Source organism: Parasteatoda tepidariorum, chromosome 2, assembly GCF_043381705.1.
Source record: "Parasteatoda tepidariorum isolate YZ-2023 chromosome 2, CAS_Ptep_4.0, whole genome shotgun sequence".
Taxonomy (NCBI): Eukaryota; Metazoa; Arthropoda; class Arachnida; order Araneae; family Theridiidae; genus Parasteatoda; species Parasteatoda tepidariorum.
In genome coordinates this window covers 31,302,565-31,309,248 of record NC_092205.1, presented here as the reverse complement: position 1 = coordinate 31,309,248, position 6,684 = coordinate 31,302,565, and the positions used below count along the sequence as shown (strand labels likewise).

The window sequence follows — 6,684 nt, the reverse complement described above, 5'->3', positions numbered from 1 at the left end:
TTTGTAGTTATCTACCGTTTTACTAATTATTTTGGCTTGTCCGGAGCAGTTGGCATCTCTGTATATATATATATATATATATATAATAACATAACCAACATAAAGTAAGGTCCCGCAGTGGACTGATCGTTAAGACACGGTTCCCAGCAAGATCACCGAAGTCAAGCATCACTGGCTACCGTCAGTGTGAGGGTGCGGGACCACTTAGATCAGTCTGCGTTGGGACCGAGGGTGCGCGGTATTGGTCCTCGTTAAACTGTTCCACCTTAAAGTGCTCGACTTCACGCGCAGGTCGTCGTGTTACCGAAGCGGGGGTGTCATCCCCTCCGCAGAGGATCAAAATTGTGATGGCATGTCTTCGGATCATCCTCCGGGATGTTTCCCAGACCGTCGCCAATAGCCCATTGTGCAGCTCTAGTGCGACGTAAATTAACAACAACAACATAAAGTAATAATTACTATATAAAAATTAATGCTGCTCTTTCGCATACACAATGAACTTGGATTTTATTAAATATTCTGTTTAGCTCATAAGTTTACTCCACAACATTTAACTTGTCATGCTTGTATTTTCTTAAAAATAATAAATGTAACATAATAGAGATGTCCAGGCGAAAAGCTGAACTTCCAGTAAAGAGGCAAATGAAGTGACCTCTTCTTGGATATCTCCATATTACGGTAAAATCATTTGATAAAATTATATGAATAAAGCATCAAGTAACCGGTTAGATAAATTAAGATTTTAAATTAATAAATATAACCGAACATTTGAAAATAACAAAAAATATTATACATCAAATTAAAATCTATATTTATTTATTTTTTTAAATATCAAGCAATTATATTTTTATGAATAAGGTTTTTTACTGTTGCGTTAAAAAAAAGTTTAACACGTCTGTTTTTATAGATACTAAGCTCGGATAGATAAAGCTGATGAGTGCCAGTTTTAAGTATCTTTTATGGCGTGAAGTGTGGTTCATTTATCTATTAACTTATATGTGTGGATTTCTTTGTAAATAAAAAGAATGATATAAAAACTCATTTCAATTTCAAGAACAGATAGCGCAAGTATGCAAATGACAATAAGAGATTTGTGATGGCATGCCTTCGGATCATCCTCAGGGATGTTTCCCAGACCGTCGCCAATAGCCCATTGTGCAGCTCTAGTGCGACGTAAATGAACTACAAGAACGACAATAAGAGATAGATCCATTATTTTAGCGGAATATCGAACCCACTACATCTAAGCTTCAGATTGGTTAGTGGAACAGCAATACCATACGCTAAAGAAGACGCTTAGGATTTATTGTAAAGTTAAACAATCATGCAGTATTGTGGCTTCCGCTACTTATGACTTTAGGCGTAGTTTAGAGGTAGCGGGTTCAATACCGTTGTACTTTTTTTCTTTTTTTTATGCTATCTGTTCTTGAATTTAACACAGTGTTAAACATACGAGCCGGAAAATGTATCTGAACCAAATTTATTAACTTATTGTTACACGTGCAGGGTTACAGCAGGTTTCGAACCTGCTACCTCCATTTTACATAGCGTTTGGTGGAAAGGCGAGACTGCTCGGCCTGGAAGCTCCTGCAAAACGAATAATTAAAAAGTCAACATTACTATTTAAAGTTTTAATTTATTGCTACACTTGTATATGAACGTATGTGTGCTTACTACAAGATAATGTTTATAAGCCCAAGTAAAATTGAAGAACAGATAGCTTAAAACAGTGAATGGCATTACAAACATGCATTTATTGTATCGTGTAGGTAGCGGGTTCGATATCCATCGTTTGCCTGGATATATCTAGACTTGATAAGGCTTATATGCCGAACTTTGCATTGAGCACGCATGCCTTCATATGTATGTGTTACAATAGATAATAAATACAAACAAAGAGATACTTCCAGGGTTGCGATGGGAACTCTTGACCTCTACGCCTCCATTTAAAAAGCTTGGGACATCTTCAATGCGTAACAGCTTTGTTACTGATTTAGTTTATCCCTGTTCAGATACATTTATTTTATTTATTTTTACATTTATTGGTAGACATACATGCAGGCTCATCATGTTCTCAGTTACATAAGTACTTGTTATAATCCTTTGTTTTGTAAAAAGACAGACAAGAAAGACAACACTAAAAAAATTATTTAGGGTCATTGTCGGATTTAAACCCGCTACCTCCACACTGCAAAGCGTTTGATGAAAGATATTTCTCGGCGAGGAGGCACATTTGTACATTTACAAATACGCATTTTTAGGGTTAAAAGTTTGGTGGCTGATAGCTTATCGCTTGCATAGACATAAAATCAACAGACGAAGTTAAAAAGCGTTTACTGAAAATAGAGGTTACTAAACCGAACATTTTACGTTACCTCAAAACATACTAGTACTATCAAAATTATCGAATATTTTGATAAAATTACCAAATTTTACCTTACTACCAATCAGCATGAGAACAAATTCCCATTTTATTTTTAGTTTCACCAAAGTACTGCGGTTAAAATTACCGTTCCTTTTGGTTTTTCTAAAGAGCTAAAAAAACAGTAAATTTTACCATATTCTGGTGGCTGCTTTTCTTCTACAAACCCCAGTTAAATTTTGAAACTAATTGCCACAATGAATTTTTTAATTCAAACTGAATCAACTTTAACTTAAAAGCAGTTGTGTGAAATTAATTTTTTTTAACTAAGCTTTTGAATTGTTCTTCATATTTTTCTGCAAATTTTTATAGTGATAATGCGCGTCACTATTATGCTAAAGGCATTTGGTATGTCAGACTTCAACAACTGATATGCACCATCTGATTGAGAATGTGATGGTGGATTGTGATTAAAAGCCATTAAATTAAAGGATCTGCGGTAGAGGATGAATTTTTATTCTTTATTGTTACCCGTTTTAAACGAGATCATTCATTTAATCAGTCATTCCCCGAAATACCCTATTTAAGCCAGAGTAGAATTTTTCCTCGTGTTTTAAGGTTATTTTTTTCCTCAATGTGAAATTTGAACTAACGTTCTAGCTTTGTTTACTAAACTTAGTCTGCGACCATACAATATTTTGTATATTTCAAAACGGATAAAAATATTCTGGTAAACCTACCGTACTATATGGTAATGACATTTCTGGAAAAATGAAACTATAATTATGGTTCATTAAACTAAAATGCAATGTGAACAATTTATTTAGTAATTTTTCCATTCTGGAAAGATATTCTGGTTTTCAAAATTATAGTGCTTTTTACCGCACATTTAGTAAAAAATTCAAAACTGAAAAGTAAATTCAACCGTATAAATGATTTTAATAAGGAATTAGGATGAAATTCTTTAACTTTATGAGATTTACCAAATTTTATCACGTTTTATAAAACTATATTTCATTGTTAATTTCACCGAAATCATTGACAAAAAAATTACTAAGCTTTTTAATGTTCCCCATTGGCCCAGTTACTACTCCGGTAGTTTAGACAGTACTTTTTTTTCGGAATGGGTGAATACTTTGTGCAATTTTAAATATAAATTCCGAAGCGACTTTAAACATAAACCGCCAATATCCCATTTAAATTTGTAACATTTTATAAATTATTATAATTTTTTGTTTCCATGCGTTTCTATAAAAAAGGAAATAAAATTAAATTGATAACTTAACTTCTAACTCTTGAAATAGCTTAATTAACTCCAGCAACGCAAATTGATAAATTAATTATTATCAATACTCACAGAAATAATACTCTCACTTTTTATGATTCACCAAAACTTGAGCTGTATTTCGTTAATTTTGAGAATCATCTCGTCACGAAATCTTCGGATTTTGAAACGGAGCGCAAACTCTCAAATATCTGATGAAAATATTTTCCTCCTCATCTAATTTCATTACAATGCATTGTGGGAGATAGTTAACTAGCATAAAGTCTAAACTATCGAAACTAGAATTACGAAGCATTTCTTTACTTTTGACGAAATTCGTTTCCTCGAAGCAAGTGACGATAGTTATTTCGTCAATTTGATGAAATGTTTGCTCAGAGCATATAACAGGAAACGGTTTCGTCAAAAACGAAGAAACTTTCGTAAAATTTGAATATACATTTTTTTACAGCAAAAATAACATATGTATTATTCATATTCATCTACACATAATTACGATAATCTATTCCGTGCAACTATTCACATTATACTTTCTGAAGCAAATTGAGATTCGAAATATTAAAACTTAGTTTCAAATGTCACTTACTTCGTCATCAAAGTCAATTTTCATAGCTGATTCTGAAAGACTAGCAGTTTTTTGCGGGTTATTGTTTTTATCCGACATTGTATCCAATGTTTTGTCATCAGTCTCTTCTTCTTCCTCGTCACTAATAATATTCAGTTTATTAGTTAATGATGCTGTCGTTACAATTCTTATGACTCCTTTGTGCTTTTTTGTTAATCGTTTGTTATTTGAGTCATTAGGTATCGGAAAATTATCTTCCAGTGATGATGTATTTCGTGACATTGGAGTTCTTCGACTATAAAGGGATGACGGTGTACGAGTTTGATCTGAAGTCATGGAATTAGCGGTTGAAGAACGAAGATCCGATCCACAAATTCCCATATTGTATTTGAAAACAGAAGAGCTACAAAGTATCATACTAACCTATTCAAACACTTCAAATTATAATATTTGATCAAAAGTAAAATTCTTTATACAAACAAAACTTTTCAATACACGTGGAAAAAAATTCTGGTAAAACTACTGTACTTTACGATGTAACATTTCTGATTAAGAAAAACATAATTTCGGTCAATAAAACTAATTCATGCGGTATTCTCATCATTCATTCCGTAATTTTTCCGTTCATATGCTACCAGTTTACCGGAAATTCTGACTATCAAAACTATAGTTCTCATTATCACTTACTTAATAAAATATAAAAAACTGAAAAGAAAATTTAACCGAATAAAAGGTTCTTATACAATATTTGAAAAAATCCTTATAACATTACTACAGTTTAACACATTTATCAAAATTCATCACATTTAATTTAAAAAAAACTATTTTTAACTTTACCGAAATCATTATTAAAATGCTTCTGTAATTCCGAGCTTTTTTGGTGTTTCAAATTCGGTAATAAATAAATGCGATAATTATAAGCAAAAAATACTGTAATATTTAACTTATTCTGGTATTTTGACCACAGTTTTCTTCTCAGTGTATGAAAGTTTATTTAAGTTAACATTTACTATAATATTCTAGTTTATTATGCTATATAATTAGAATGATATCAAATTTCGAAGAGAGTTTTTCCTAGAAAACATAAGAAGAGTATATACCCTTAATTGATATATGTTTCTCAATTTAATTTTACTTTAATTAAACAAATTTCGTTTCTAAAATCTTTTATTACTTCAAAATCATTAGTATTACTATATACAGTGAACTAAAAAAAAAATTTCTTCTTTTTTTTAAAATCCTTAATTTTTTTCATTTTAAATATAACAATCAGGTTTAAAATATATTTTTACGAAAACAGTCTTTACGAGAACAATCTTTACGTGATAACTATATTTGAATATCAATGATGATTACTAAAATAAAAGTGAAAAAGACTTTCTTCAAAAGAATAAATCGATTTTTAATGCGTATCAATTTCATAAATCAAAATCAATTTTGTAAATTATATGCTCATAGTTTAAAAAAGATACACTTTAATTTCATGAGTTTCTGTAATTTATTCTATTACTCGAAACTCGAAAAGAAAATGAAGTATTTGGATTAAATTAAAGCTACGTTACTGATTATTTTGAAATTTTACCTACTATTGGAGGTGAAAATGGATGCCAATGGCAAAATGTTGAATTTCCAACGCCGTTTTCGTATGAGTTTCCATGATATTACAACTTATAGCGTTGAATTATGAATTACACACCACTTTCTTATTATTGTGGTGAAGTATTAAGCGAGATTTATTAACAAATATTTATTATTCTTTGTAACTTAAAGTTGCACTCTCATTAAAATTGAAGTTTGAATATAGCACCAGGCATTTCTTTTAACCTTTTTAATCTACAAAATAAAATTTTTGCTTTTTAGTTTTATTAATAAGTATTTGTCAGTGCTTTCTAGTAAATAAAATATAGAAAGTATAATAAGAAATGAAATTTTACTTTTATTTGATTAGTAGTTTAGTCTGGAAAATCTGTGGATACTTCTTTTTACAGTAGTTAAGAACCACTAAACCTCAGTCTCGCCTTAGTTCTAGTATATATTTTCTGAACTATTGACTATACAAACACTAATAAAGAAAAACAGTATAGCGTTCTTTAACGGTAGGCCATTTTCGTTTTGTTTTTATATTTGTTTTAAACATGTAATTATAAATTCCTTCATGGCTGGGAAAATATTGATATTTACGTTTTCAATCAATACATAATAATTAAAATTGACAGCATTTTGACTCAGTTGTCATGGAAGCACAATGAGCTGAAAGATTTGAATGTTCATTTACATTAAAATTTGCATCGAATTTAAAATTTTATGCAAATAGGAAAGCTGGAGATGTATATCAAAACCGAGGTCTTATATATCAATATATAAACAATCAATATCAGTATGACTTTTATTTTTGTAGATACATCATGTTATTACATGACCCAATTTTATTTTTGTTTTTCAAATTTGTCAACGAAAACAATTAACCTTGATCTT

General features: G+C 30.5%; 1 protein-coding gene across 1 annotated transcript in view; it reads right to left on the bottom strand.

Annotated features, from left to right (window-relative positions):
* Positions 1–6,257, bottom strand: part of LOC107444820 (L-xylulose reductase) — a 22,417-nt gene extending 16,160 nt beyond the window's left edge. Inside the window, exon 1 of the mRNA XM_016059048.3 lies at positions 6,144–6,257. The gene's annotated coding sequence lies outside the window, so the exon portion shown is untranslated. The remainder of the gene's footprint in view (positions 1–6,143) is intronic.
* Positions 6,258–6,684: the final 427 nt, after the last annotated feature.